The sequence below is a fragment of the Olea europaea genome, chromosome 18 (assembly GCF_002742605.1).
Source record: "Olea europaea var. sylvestris chromosome 18, O_europaea_v1, whole genome shotgun sequence".
NCBI classification, from domain to species: Eukaryota; Viridiplantae; Streptophyta; class Magnoliopsida; order Lamiales; family Oleaceae; genus Olea; species Olea europaea.
Genome location: NC_036254.1, coordinates 13,320,327 through 13,336,181, shown reverse-complemented (window position 1 = coordinate 13,336,181; position 15,855 = coordinate 13,320,327).

The window sequence follows — 15,855 nt, the reverse complement described above, 5'->3', positions numbered from 1 at the left end:
GAATGGGTAATTATATTCACACTACAATTTTTTCTTTGTTACACCTCTTTTTAATTTTATTTAAGACCCTCCATATTTGATTACAGTAATCTTTATATCTCAACTTTATTTTTACTCATTCTTATTTTTAATATTTTATTAATTAGCACATCTCATATCTTATGATAGTTTCTGTCAAATAAATTCGTTCGGAGGTGTAAAATAACTTATTTTCAATCATATTTTTAAAAAATTATATATGCAAAAGTGAGACAAAATATTTTTTTCCTCATTTTAATGCACATATAAATAAAATATATATTTTAACTGAAACAATCATCAAAGACAAGATACGTTAATTAATAGAATATTGAAGATAAAAATTCGATGAAAAAGTAGTATAGACAAAAATGATACAATGAGCAAAGATTGAGGATCTTAAGTGATTAAATGTGGTGCTACTGATAACATTTGTGGTATGAACATAATTACACTTTATGAATTGGAATATCGTATACCGTCTCCCACAAGTTTTGACCTTATATATGCTTCATAAATTAACTACTTGTTATAGTTCTAAGGGAAAATTGATAGAACAAAACATTCCTTTCATGTAATTGGCAAATCCATTTCTAACATTTTATGTAATGATATTTAGTATTTTAAATGACATTGATGTGACATTAAATGAGAGGTATAATTAAATGAATAATTTAGTTCTACTTTTTATTGAACTTATCATTTAACATCACATAAATTGATATTCTAGCATCAACAGTGCTAGGTAGCATTATTCTAACTTTTTTGGATAATTGTGTTCCCAATCTTTGAAAATTGTTCTCATCCATCCAAATAGATAATTTTCATCTATTTCTCCATTAGTTGACACATTTGGCTAGCTAGAATATTTAAAAATTAAAAAGGAAAAAATTGTCAATTCACTCTTCTTAGTTGAAATATTAAAAAAAAAATGAAAATTGACATAAGATGAAAAATAATATTAAAAGAAACAAAAAGAAAAACGAAAAAGTAAAAAATGTCATCTTTCAAATGAAGAAAGTTTTATTTGTTTTACATTTTTCATGTCAATGCTCTAGCCCTATAAGAGTTTTATTATCTAAAAACTCATTTTTAACTACACATTCCATCAATAAAATAATTTTTTACATAAAATTAGAATTTTTTCCCTACGTTTTAACTACACATTCTTTAAAAAAAAAAAAAAAATCACTATTGAAAATGAAGTTCAATTAGAGCCAAAAATTTGTTGGTAAACTCTTTAGGAACTTTGTTGAAAACCAAATTATTTGGTGCATATATATTATAAATGTTACACCTCGACACACGTGGCTCCATGTGATCGACCCATTGCAACCCTTCGCCCACTTAAGTCAGAACACGTGATGGTCGAGGCCCCGAAACCCTTGAATACAACCAGAGTAAACATTTCAACCGAAGCTTAGCATTGTTAGGTTTGAAGAGTATTATCCGAGGTGGTTTACTCCGAGGCACATGTGTCGAAGCTGAGACTTTTGAAGTGCCTGCACTATTACTTCTTCTAAGAGATCCATTTCTACACAAGTATCTTCTTTGAATGACTAATGGGACGTCTATCATAGAGTTTAAGTGTCAAGTATTATCAAACAAAGTGGCCTGCTCTGTAAATTAATAAATGTAAAATGGGCTAGCAAATCAAAAGTGATAACTAGAATTAGATTTATGGATCAATGAGATGAGGCTACGTGCACTCCCATTCGAGGGCCACAATTTACTTTGTACCACTATAAATACTCTCAATGCTACCATTGTAAGGTAATGCAACTTTGAATACAAGATTCAATATTAGAATAAATACAAACGATACATTTAGCTCTCTGGCTACAGAATCGAGTTTACATATGTATGCGTCAACTACGAATGGTAATTATTTAACAATCATTTTACAAATGTCTTGTCGGATTTCAAAGGTCATCATCCCGCTCCTTTGAGCCGCTCCCATACCTTCTCTCAGATCGTTTCAGATCGTTCACGTGTCTTAACGTGTTGGACTAAACTTATGTGTAGGCAGGTGGGTCCGATATCTATTGTCCGCGTGGCCCCAATGGCCCAATCGAAAAAAAGGTCAACAACACATATCATTGTTCAAAAATAAATGACCATGGTTAAATTTAACGATGTTTTGTCATCGGCACACAAACCTTTAGTATAATAGCACTTCAAAAATTATGGCAAAATCCATGACAGCACCAGCATCTTATTCCATCGTGACAAATTTTCTTCTCGCAAAAATCAAGATATATGTTTTATTCCTCTAACTCGCTTTCACTTGCATTCTAAGGTGTCATCATCTCTGCATCTCCCTACTCAATTGCGTTCTAGTTTTTATGACATATTTAAAATAAAAAATAATAAGTAAAAACAAAAATATAAAGACAAGAAATTAATAACAAACATTTGAACCATTATCACTAAATGTTTAATAGGTCAAACTCCATACAAAATAAACAAAATTTTAAGTAGAAAAGACATTTAAATTTTTATTCGTAATAAAAAATAATAAATGTATAACCTCCAATTGGAAGGGAGAAACTAGAATTATATCAATACATTATAATATACATTCTTAATTGCTTTTCTTAAAATTGAATCAAGAAACTCCTGTTAGAGAAGTTTGAACGAATAAAAAAACGATCACATACAAACTTACGTTGAAGAGGGTGAAGAGCACAAAAAGGGTGGTAGAAAAGAGAATAATATGAACAAAGTTATAAGAAGCCATTGTTTGTACTAGGATTTGCAAAATAACTTGCGCTAAGTTTGTGTCCAAACTATTAATGATTTGAGAATAAGAAAATTATATTCTTTGTAGGCTATCTAGTTAAATTATTAGAATCTCATAGCAGTAAAACGCCATAAGTCAATGTAATCGTGAGTTGATTACGTAAATTCTTCCATAATACTCTTGTGATTATCTGGAATTATTTTCATAATAGTTTTACTTAAATTATTAGAATCCTGGAACTGTCAAACGCTATAAGTGAGTGGATTACATAAATTCTTCCATAATTTTTTTGTGATTGTCTGAAATTATTTTCATAATAGTTTTAATTAAATTATTAGAATCTTGGAACGTTATAGTATTGATTGTGTTATATAGTAAATTAATTTCCTTCAAAGTTATTTGCAACTAGTATACCTCTTTCCGGATGATGATGATAAGCAATGGTATGAAAGACTGTAGTTTGAAGTATTAGAGATAGGAGAGGAGCGACGGTAGAAGTTTTTTTTAGGTATAGACATATGAATGTTGGATGGACATATGTAGTCTATTTTTGAGTAGCGTACAAAACCTCTATATGATCGGTGATCCTATACGTTATGTTATTTCTAGATAAATTTTCTTAGCATCTCTAACTCAGATTTTAAAAGGCAGTTGTTTGGCTTCAATTTACAAATTCGTTCTCAAAGCTGCTACCAATTAACACTTGGGGCAATTCAAGCTCTTTGAATAAAGATTGAATTCAGGCAATTTTTGAGCCAGCAAATACGAAAACTCTATATTCTGACTCTACGCTTGATCTAACAATGACGTACTGTAATTTTTTATGACCAAGCTATTATATTACTCCCCAAATAGATGTAATGGCCTGCTGTTTATCTCCGTCATCTGCACAAGAAGCCCAATCCACATATGAATATACATTTAAAGTTAAGGTGCCACTTCTTTGTATCCACAAGCCTTGATTTATTCTTCCTTTTAGATATCTTAACACTCCTTTCAATGCCTATCAATGTGTTGATATTGTGATTGTAAAAACTGACTCAATTTATTTTTAAAAAAAATGTGATGTCAGTTCTGGTGTGTATGAGATATTGCAGCCCTCCTACTGCATTTCTGTAGATTGGAGAACCCTTGAGCACTTTTCCATCTGCCTTTGACATAGTTTTACCAACAATAATGAGAGCGAGATAAGGCTTTAGCTTTTGAAACTCAAATTTCTGAGTAGCTAGTAATATACCTTGTTGTGTAAGATAAAGTCCTGAGTCATGCCAGCACACTTCAATCCCTAAGAAGTGATGAAGTTGGCCCATATCTTTCAGTGCAAACTTCTTGTTCGGTTTATCTATAAACTTTTGCTACAATCTTGTGTAATTTCCTTTATCACTATATCATCCACATAGATAAATACAAATATGATCTGATTTTCATTCTTAAAATAAAATAGTGATGTTTTGGCTCTTGATTGCTTGAATTTCTAACTTACTAATTTAGCCATTAACTTGTGAGACCAAGCTTTAGGTGCCTGCTTTAGCCTAGAGAATGCCTTTTCTAATTTGCACATATGAGATGGTTTTGACATGTCTATGAATTCCTTAGGTTGGTTCATGTTGACCCCAATAAATGTTGCCAACAGATACCGGACCCACTCGCGCACATGTAAGCGAAAGTCCAATACGCAAAGACACGTGGACGGTCTAAAATGGACAGATCAAGGGCGTGGAAGTAGTTCAACGACGCGGACGAGAACGTTCGGAATCCGACGAGATGATCGTAGATCGATTGTACAATAATTACCAATCAATGTTTGCGAATGTGTATGTAAATATGCGTAAATTCGTTGCAAGATAATCAGAAAGAGAGAGTAAAGTGTGGTTTCTTGTATTGATTCTTGCATTAGCCTTTGTATGGGGTACTTGGGGGAGTATTTATAGTGTCATAACTTAGATCGTGGCCTTTAGTTTGGGGTACACGTGGCCTCATCCGGTTAATTTTCATGTCAAATTATAAGCATCATTCGTACCTAACCTGCTATACATTTATTGATTGGCAGAGCCACCTCTACTTGTGATAAGACTTAACATTTACACTCATGACAAACGTCCTATCAATCATTCTAGTAAGATCTTTGTGCATAGGATCTCTTGGGAGAAGTGTCTATGAAAAATGTTGCTTTGTGATTCGAAGGCTGCTACCTTGGCTATAGAACTTCCGCTAGCAGGGCCTCGTCCACCTTCAAAGGGCCTCGGTATATGGGCTTCGGAAGCTCCTCAAGAGGCAATGATAGATGGGCCTCGGTATATATGGGCCTAGGCTTCTGTAGACCTCGTTTTGTGGGCCTCGATTATGCAAATCACCTCGGCTTGAGTGCCACGTGGTTCGACATGAATTGGCTGTGGGCCCCGATGGGTTACCCAAGTGTGTGAACACGTAACAGTTCATAAACACCTCTTCAAGTTCACTATTTAAGAAGGCACTGTTGATATCAACTTGCTTAATATTTCATCCTTTTTGGACTGCAAAAGAGAATAACTCTCAGAATTGATGCTTTGATAACTGGACTAAAAGTTTCATAAAAATTAGCTCTAAGGGTTTAATGAAATCATTTAGCTAGCAGTCTTGCTTTGAACTTTTAAATTGATCCATTTGAATTGTGTTTCATTCTAAAAGCCCATTTGTTTCCAACTATGTTATAACATGGTGATGAAGGTACAAGTTTCCATGTTTTGTTCTTAACCAGTGCATTGAATTCTTCTTTCATAACATCTCTCCAATCTTTATTTATTAGAGCCTCAATAAAAATTTTAGGTTCTATTGGTTCAAGCTTGTATTCAATTGATTGATCTGAATAGACTTTTGCTTTAAGCACTTCAATTTTTTCTATAGTAATCATAGGATGTTGTGCCTGATCACTGAGCCTTTGCTTATGTCTCTATATTAGCTCACTACTGACTAGTTGTTGATGATTAGTGTAATCGACATCACTATGTAATTTTAAGTCTTTCATTATTCTGTGGCAACTCAACTACTGTTTCCACACATTATTTATTCATATCCGTGAGCAACTCTTGGGCATTTTCATCATCTTCAACATTGCTAACACTTTTAGATTGATTAACGTTACTTAAGCTAGGAGGCAAGGAATGCATAGCTTAGGTTGCATCAAGATAAGTTGTATCTATAAGATTTGTAGTGGAATTTGAGTTATTTAGCTAAGAGGGAAATTAAAACCATGAAATTATTGTTTCAGGCACAATAGGGGTTCACTAATTTTGGGCAAGAAATTCAAACTCAAATGAAAACTCAGGCTCATTGAATACGACATGTTTTGAAATGTACATTTTTCCTGTTGAGCTGAGGAACTTATAGCCTTTATGAGACTCACTGTAACCAAGGAAGACATTTAGTTGAGTGGAATCTAAACTTGTGATTTTTATAAGGTCTTAAGCAAGGATAGCAAGCACACGCAAAGGTCTTGAATGCCTTATAGTCAACTTCCTTTTGTATAAAACTTGGAATGGGGATTGCAATTTCGTGTAGAGGTAGGCATTCTATTTATGAGGTATGTTGCAGTTTGAAATAATTCCCACCAATACTTTGAAGGTACTTTGGCTTGAGCTAAGAGGATCAATCCTGTTTCTATTATATGCCTATGCTTTCTCTCTACCCTGAGGGATGTCAAAACTCAATTCCTGATTGTGTTAAAAGGTCTGTGAAGGTTTTGTATTCTCCTTCCCAATCAGACTACAGAGGTTTTTATCTTTCTTTCAAACTTGTTTCCAAATAATATTTTGAACTGAATGAAGATATTCAATCTTTTAGATTTTTATCTCATGGGATATATCCATACGAATCTGCTAAAATCATCTAGGAAGGTGATGTGGTATTTAAAAACTAATGTTGATTGAATCGGGGCTTATTCTCACACATTTGTGTGTATAAGTTCTAAAAGAGCTTTTGCATGTGAAGTAGATAAAGAGAATGGTAATAGATGAGCTTTTCTATACCAGCAAGCATCACAAAATGATATGATTTCATTGATTTTCACCTTTTGATTACATGCTTTGAGTATTAGAGATACCACTTAACTAGATGGATGTCCAAGTATCCTATGCCATACATCAATTTGAGAATTTAAAGACTCTTGACTAGACTTTGGATTTGAATTAATAGAGGATACAGCACTACATAATTTATTTGAAAGGACTAACTTCTGATAAGGAAACTCAGTGTTAGATGAGGAAAGTCTAGTTGATACAGCCACTCTTTAAGCTTCCCTTACAGCTTTTTCTTGCTTATTTGCTTGTCCTTAACAAAACAACTATTTGAATGAAATCTCATATAGACATGATTGTCTAATGTCAATTGAGAAACATTTATGTGATTTTTCTTAATTTCAGGCATATGCAACAACTTATTCAACGCAAGTGATTTAACAGTAAAGGTAGGAAAATAGGTAACACCAACATATGAGATATGCAATTTATTTCCATTTCCAACCATAATTTTTTTCTTATCAATGTACTCATTGGCTGAATTAATGTTTCCCATTTCTGCAGTAACATGGGTACTAGCTCCTATATCTGCAAACCAAGTAGGATCACTTGTAGAGTTGGGAAATACCACAAAAGCTGTTGGTGGTAGACCATAATTATTTTTTTGATTTGGTGTTGTTCCTATATAACGTTTATCATACCTGAAATTGCAGATGTTAGCATTGTGTCCAATTTTCCACACACTTGATAGATAGGCCTACTCACTACTTTTGAAGCTACCACATCTATTTCTACCTCTTCTTTCACTTCTAAAGTTGCTATGGTTTAAGGATTTCCCACCATTGTTGGGCTTGTAGAATCTAAAATGGTAGTTGTTTGATTCTGGTTTTTGAGTGAAGTTAATTGATGTCTAGTCAATGTTGATCTCTGCTACTTCATTCTTAACAGCATTGAGATATTCAAGTCTACTCTCAATGGTCATGAGAGTTTATTGAAATTCTCCCCAAGAGATGGAGTCTCTATTGTTGATTTGAACAACAATAGGTATATATTTTTCATCTAAACCAGGTAAAACTTAAGTCACAAGATCTAGCTAAGCAATTATTTTACCAGCAATCTCAAGGTTGTTATCCAAAATCTTCACTTTGTTTAGATATTGATCGGTACTCATGGTTCCTTTTTTATTTTTATTTTTGGAGTTCACTAGTAAGAAAGGCTATCCTGGATCCATTTTGAATATTGCAACCCTCATTCACTGCAGTCCATAGCTCGTTGGAGTTGTTGGAGCCCATAACTTTCATAGCTATGCCAGGAGTCATTAAGGAGTGAATCCACCCCATCAATAGTTGATCTGTTGACATCAATTGATTGTATTGAGGATTTTTTGTCATCTCAATACTGACTCCTACATCTCTAGTAATTTGAGTGCCAATAAATTCTAGAGGACACACCTTTGTACCAGGAATATGGCCTTCAAGATTGTGTCCAAGTATGATGGATAGGATCATAATTTGCCATAGCAGAAGATTATCTTTGTCAAGCTTGACTGGCATCATTTGAGTTAGATAGACACCAACTGATGAGAGATGGTTGCTACCCCACATTGGAGGAACCATTGTGCTTGAAGTTTATATGGGGGGAGAATTGGAGTAGGTATTTTATGGAGTATCATTAGCAGTTGGTTATATATATATATATATATATATATACAGAGCAGGTCCTGTGACTGATGAGCTCTGAGGCGAACGATGAAAAGTAAGCCCCCTAGCGACAAAATTCAAAGGTGTATTATGCGACTCATTGCTAACTTAAAAAACTAACATTAAAATAACAATGAAATATATCATAGAAACGATTTATATTAAAAACCATCAAACCAAAAATTTCAAACAATTAGTTAAATACTATTCGTCTTGCTGTTTTAGAGGCAAAAAGATCAATCAAATCTGAATAATTTAGCTGCTCAACCATTTCTTTTTCTATTGATAACATAGCCAACCCGTTTAATCTTTCTTGTGACATAGTTGATCGGAGATAGGTCTTGATCAACTTTAATTTTGAGAAACTTCTTTCCGCAGGTACAACTGTAACCGGTATGGTTAACAAAATTTGGTAAGCAGTATAAGCATTTGGAAAATAAACATCCAATGTCTTCAAATATTGTAGCACTTCAATTGCTCTTGTTGCTTCACTTGGTATATAACATCTCAAGACTTGTAACTCCGAACATAAATCATCCCCACTGATATCCGAACGCCCATTATGTTGAAGATATTTCTCAAGATTCAAACAAGATTTCAACAAACTTGAAGAAGTTGCACCCCTTAACCTCTTCAAACTGAACAAAAATCCAAATGTGTCATCATATTGTTTGAATTGTTCAAATCGGGTCCTCATAGAAGATAGAGCTTGATCAATTATAAAAATAAAGTACTCAACTCTAAAAGATTCTTCTGCTGATTGTTTTACCTCATCACTACTGCTTTCATCAAATTGTTTTTCCTTCGAATTATGCGTTTTTCTGTAAATACAGCTTCAATTCCCATTTCGCTTGCCTTTTTTGTCGCTTCATTTTTGACAATAGCAAATCCAATTTCTCTATATTCTTCAAGAAATGAAACAAGCCCTTGTAAGAGGTCGATAGCATGATCAATATTCATGGATTCAGTTTGAAGAAATTTACTTACAATATTGACAGCATGCAACAATCTGTATCAGATTATCATGCCAAACAAAAACTCAAAATTTTGAAGTTCATGTGTTGCTAATGACTCAACTTCACTATTCACTTTAGGATCTTCATTACTTTCTGCTAAATCAAGTAATGCATCTCTTATTTGTGCAGCTTGCTCCATTATAGGCTTCACACTTTCAACATGACTTTCCCAACGTGTTTGTGATAATGGCTTCACTGTCAACCCTTGTACATTATCTTTGAAAATTTTCCATCGCTTGGTAGAAGAGAAAAATAATGTGTAGATGCGTTGTATCACTCCGAAGAAGGATACAGTTTTGGAACAACATTTCACCATATCACATAATGCTAGATTTAGACTATAAGTACCACATGGAGTATAGAAAGCTTGGGGATTCATTTCATGGACTCTTCTTTGCACACCTTTGTACTTCCCGCTCATGTTAGATTCGTTGTCATACCCTTGCCCTCTAATGTCATCAATATCGAGATCAATTTTTATCAAAGCCCTTTGAAACTCGGTTGCAAGTCCAAGTCCTGTTGTGTCATCTACCTTCAAAAATTCTAGCCAATGTTCTTGAACTGTAGGTAAGTTTGCCGAATTATCTACAAATCATACAATTAAAGACATTTGCTCCTCCTGACTTGCATCTGGAGCACAATCAAGTATAACTGCGAAATATTTTGCATCTTTAACTTTCTTGACAATTGAACTTCTCACTTGATTAGCCAACAACTGTATCAACTCATTTTGAATTTTTTTGCCAAGATACGTTTATTGAATCTCTTTTGCTTTAGCCCGTCGAAAGTGCTCTTGCATTACTAGATCAAATTCACTAACCATTTCGACCATTTGTAAAAATAGGCCATTGTTCTCAACATGTAGCCTCTAATCATCTCCTCGAAATAGCAATATGTTTTTCGCAAGTCTTTTAACAATAGCGATTATCCTTGTTAATACATGTCTCCGATGTTCTCTTTCAACATCAATCAACAATTCAATGCTTTTATCAATTGTAGTTTTTGATCGAAACCTATTTTCCAATTCAATCCAACTAGTCATGCAACGTAAATGCTCCTCATTTCCTTCATGACTTTTAATAGACCGATACAAATTAGGCCAATCTTTGAATCCATCATTACCTAGTTGGCCAACTTTTGTTACATTTATTGGTGTTTTAAACAACTTGCAACAAAAGCAGAAGATCATGTTCATAGAGACTGAATATACTAGCCATCTTCTATCAACTGTTTTTCCATTTGGTAGCAATCGCTTATATTGTGAAGAATCGAAATGTCTATTTGTATAGTCTTTCGGAAATGAGATGTCATCAACTCTTTTTGGACCCCTTTCAACTAAGTAATCCCTTGTTCTTTGATTAGTAATTTTTCAATTCCCGGGATCATCCAAATTTAGAGAAAAGCAACCCTCTTCTTCCTTATCATCTTCTTCATTATTAGAGGCGGGCTTCATCACTTCTTCTTCCTTATCATCTACTTCGTTAACATTGGTAGGTTGACTCACTTCTTCATCCTTATCATCCACTTCATTAACATGGGCAGGTTGAATCTCTACTCATCCTCAGTCAACGCATTCACATTGTCACTTTTGAAGTACTTATTAATATCCCCTGCTTGACTTTGAATTAATGCAATTTCACTTCATTTTCTTTTCCTCTTTTGAGTAACAAACTCGTATTTAGGAGGCATAGTAATGTCCAATGAGTAGCCTAAAAAACAATTACTAAATAACTCAATCATCTCACAATTATAGTTTCCAATATAGTTACTACGTGCGCCTGTGCAATTGTTCATCCTACAATAAGCAATCATATAAGCCGACCAGGTTGCAACTATATAAGCCGACCAGGCTTCAAACATTTCTAATCTCTTCAATAACAACTTAGGGTAAGTCATTGCTTACCTGATAAGTGAAATTTTGACGAAAATTGTGGAATTACACCCTTAAGAATGATCACGTTTTCTTTGAATTCTGTCAACGATGCTCTAGCATAGCAAAAAGAAACATGTAAGGAAATAACAAATATATGGTGGATTAAAATGAAAGAAATAACAAGTATTTGATAAATTATAAAACTTCAATTTAGTTAAAACATGGATGTTACTAGATCAGAGAACCACAAGCTTAACTAGATTAGAAAAGGAAAAAAGCCAATAAAAAACAAATATTTTGGATGAATTTAAGCTACTGAAAACTTAAGGGAGTCGAGTAGGCTGTAAAAATGATGAAAAGAAAAAGCAGCTAGCTAGGAGAAAAAGCAGAAATCACAAACGACAAAAAGAAAATCAAAGAATTTAGAGCATGAATCAGTAGATATCTAAAAATATTTTTGCATTCATGATTTGAAAGAATTGGTCTAGCTAGTATTTTTAAATCTACTAACTATTTCCTCTTTATATTATGATAAACTATGCATCACATCTCAGTTGTTTGCTGAAATCAGTATGATGCTAAATGCTTAAACTCTTACTTCTGAAAATGTATGTTGGATTGTTGCTAAAGAAGGTGATATTGTGGAGGTGAGATTTAAGACCTTTTCTCTCTTATTTGTGCTCTATTATTGATAAAAATTGTCATCATGGATCCATTTGTATGTCAATGTCATGCACAATGTGTATCATCCATAAGCTTGTCCCCTTACAATTAAATATATTATAGGAAAAGGACTATCTTATAGGTTTGATACGATGGCGTTTTATGAAAGTGTTGTTCGGGCAAATTTTACTTACGACAGTCTCACCGGAGTCGAGGGATTCTCGCAGGAAGAGCTCTTTTTATGGCTTCCAGTTAGGGACATTGTTATCGATGATCCGAAGTCCGGCCTAATTCTGTTCAATATTGGTGTTGCTCAAAAACAGCTTTTGCTGTTGTTGTTTGAAGATCCACCGGATTGTAATGCCAAGAGTAAGTGGATTTCATTGTTTTGATATGAAAGATCTGTAGGAATACCTTCCATTTTAGTGGATCTTGTTGCTGGTTTTTCCTTGTTCTTCATCAACCTTTCACAGCAAGATCTCCCAGTTTGTTGTAAAATTTTGAAACTAATTGACTATTTCACAACAACATGTTTAAGACGGATTAGATTTCAATTTTACCTCTGCTTTTAAGAATGTTCAGTTAGAAAATGAACATTAAATTAAGTTCGTTGCAGTTCGAATTAAACATTTTCGCAAAATTCAATCATAAGTTAAATGACATTAAGGACTCGTTTTAACAAGACTTTTGAAAAGTTAAAAGTTACTTCTATGATTAAGAATATGTTTAGATAATTTTTTAAAAATATTTTGTCTTATTGAGAAGCAAAAGCAAAAATCCGAGCCCTAAATTCGATTTTCTTCCTCATTTTCCCTCCCCTTTTATCTCAAGCAAGTAGAAACAAATTCCCCTTCCTAATCACGCCTCAATCCTACCCCACCTTCAAAAGTATTCTCAACCATGTTCTCTTCCTTTGTATCCTCTTTCTATCGTGCAAACACTCGCGACAGTTTGCATTTTCTTCTGATAATCATTGTCATTGTAACCTTGATCTAGATTTTGTAATTCTCTTGCTTTCTAGAACTGAATTTGATCAGTAATTACTTCAATTTTGCTTTTCAGTCTTCTGAAAACCATCGGAAAATCAGTAATGGCTTCAATTAACACTCACATTCAAATTCTCATTCTGTTCTTTTTTCTTCAGAAAACCATCGGAAACATTCTTGATTAAGTCTGTCACTTGTTCTTTTGATCTTTAGAGCTTCAACTTTGTGCTGTTTTTCATCCAAAATGCAGAACCAAGTAAACCAACCTCCTTCAAGTCCATCTCTTTCCATTTCTCACACATAGACATGGACACGAACACGAACACAAGCTTCTTTTAAAGCACAACAGAAGAATTTTCCATGAAAGCCACAAACATTTCCAAGGAGAACAAGAGCAAAAGAGGGCTGACAAGCACTAGCTCACCTCCACATGCACAAGTATAAACTGTATGTTATGAGATCTTATCTTCTCTTCATCAACTATGATCAACACATAAGTAAATGCAACATGAGAAAGCCACATTTATCAACACAATTTGATTGCATGCCTGAGACAGTGAGACCATTAAGAACATATTCACAGATGAGATGGAAAAAGAAATTAATCAATTCTACATTCACCCAAAAATCATTCACTGGTAACTGGTTCATAGTTGCAACTTGCAATTAATCAATCAATCATAATATTGGAAAAAGAAAATGCAAATTATCTTTTATATATACCAATTCACGCCTTTTCACACTTCACACTCGCTTTCAGATAAAGAGAAAGATGAAAAGTACCTTCTTTAACTTTCAGAATTTCAGCAAAGCTTCGTAGAGGCTTCTGGTTCTTCTTTTTGAAATACTGTAAAAATAATAATAATAATAATAAATTCAGTAAATCGTAAATTTTTCCAAAATAGAACGAGAAAACAAAAATAAAATTCAGAAATTGTAAAATTCAGTAATTAAAAAATGGCTGTATTTATTACAAGCTGACAGTGTAGCGGAGGGAAGGGGATTTCTGTGGCCTGTGGAGTGCGGTGTGCGGAGCGGAAGGCGGACCTGTAGGCTGCGGAGGCGAGCAGCGAAGCTGGCAGCAGAAGCAGAAGCCAGAAGAAGGGCCAAGGCAGATTCGTGGTGGACTCACGTCACTCACTGGACTGTGTCACTGTCACTGTGGAGAGGGGAGTGACAGTCGCTCGTGAAAGTCGGAGGCAAGGCATTTGATATGAATTTTCACTTTTCACATTTGGGAATTTTGTTAAATGGATTGGATTTGATTTGGAAAAATGGATTGTTGGGTTGGGATTGGTTTAGTTATTGGATTGGGCATTTCATTTGGGCCAGCTGAACTATAAAAAAAAAAAAAATTAGGGTCAAAATGAGGCCCCCTAAGATCTTGGGCTTGAGGCGCAAGCCTCATTCGCCTCGGCCCAGGACCAGGCCTGTATATATATAGACTTTACAGTGAGAATAATTTAGAAAGATAAGAGGTCTCTTGCAACAGAAATATACAGCAAGGATGATTAGCTTATGGTTGTGTTTGGTACTAAAGAGTAGATTAACTCTTAACACTCCAAATAATGATATTATTATTGCCATCTTTTTTGTGTATTATATAGTATAGAACTTTGTTTTAGAGCTACTAATCCTAACACGCTTCAGCCATGCATGCAACTAGGTATCTCCTCACAAAATCTCCTCTCAAGTTCCATTGTCAATTCAATTGTACAATAAGAGAAAACTGAAGAATCGAGACCGAAAGGTGGAGAAATGTCTAGGAGCTGGATTAAGTATGGAAACCAAAAACTAGCTGATGTTTTAAGTAAAGCAAACCCCAAAAGTAGAGATTTTCTTGCCCCGAAAGGCATCTTGCTGTTGAATAGCAAGCGGAACAAGTTGTTGAATCATACAAAAATCTCAAGGAAAGCATAAAATCACTGATAATAGAGTTTAAGAGAGAGAGAGTTGGAACCCTGCTAATCCATACCAGAAGCCATATTTTGTAACCTACTTTATAGATCTTTCCACTTGTGTGCCTATGGTAAGCCCCTAAATTTCACTTTTTTCTTTTCATTTTTAAATCTTTATATCCAAAAATTTATTTGGGTGGTGGCTGTGATTATTGGTTTAAGATATAAAAGGAATCCCTTGGCTTTCACTAGGTTTCATTATAGACACATTTCACAATTTTCTAAAATATTCAAAAACGTGTTGCATTTCTTTGTGATTTTTGTTGTAGGTTTCAACTAACCCTCTGTTTGATTCCCATTCTTTTAAAAAAAAAATACATTCTTAAAATATTTTGACATCATTTCAATCACATATTTTTCAATAAAATAATATTACACGTAAATTCAAAATTTTCCTTATTTTTTAACTATACATTTCTTATCAATACACTATTTAAAAATGCATTTTTATAAAAAGAATGGGGCTCAAACAAGGGCTAAATTTATTATTCTTTTCTATTGTGCGTCATGAATCTTTCTGGGAACCAGCTTTTATCCCTTCAATGGGAATAATGGCCTGTTTGATTGGCCACATTTTCCATGGAAAATGGAAAAATCCACCAAAATGACTTTTTTGATTGCAACATTTTCTAGGGAATTTCATTTCCACATTTTTCCCCACAAATACATTTTCCATGAATTGGTGGAAAACCAATTCTTCCATCTTTATTTTTTTAATTTCAGTAATTGGAACAATTTTTATCTACAATTGTAAAAAATTATATCCCATTAATTAAAAATTTCATGAAAAATAAAGCCAAACGAATACCAGATGATTCAAAATTTCAACATTTTTCAGGTGAGAAATTATGTCAATCAAACACATTTAATTGGCAATTCCCAGGAAAAACAAGTTTTAGGCAATTC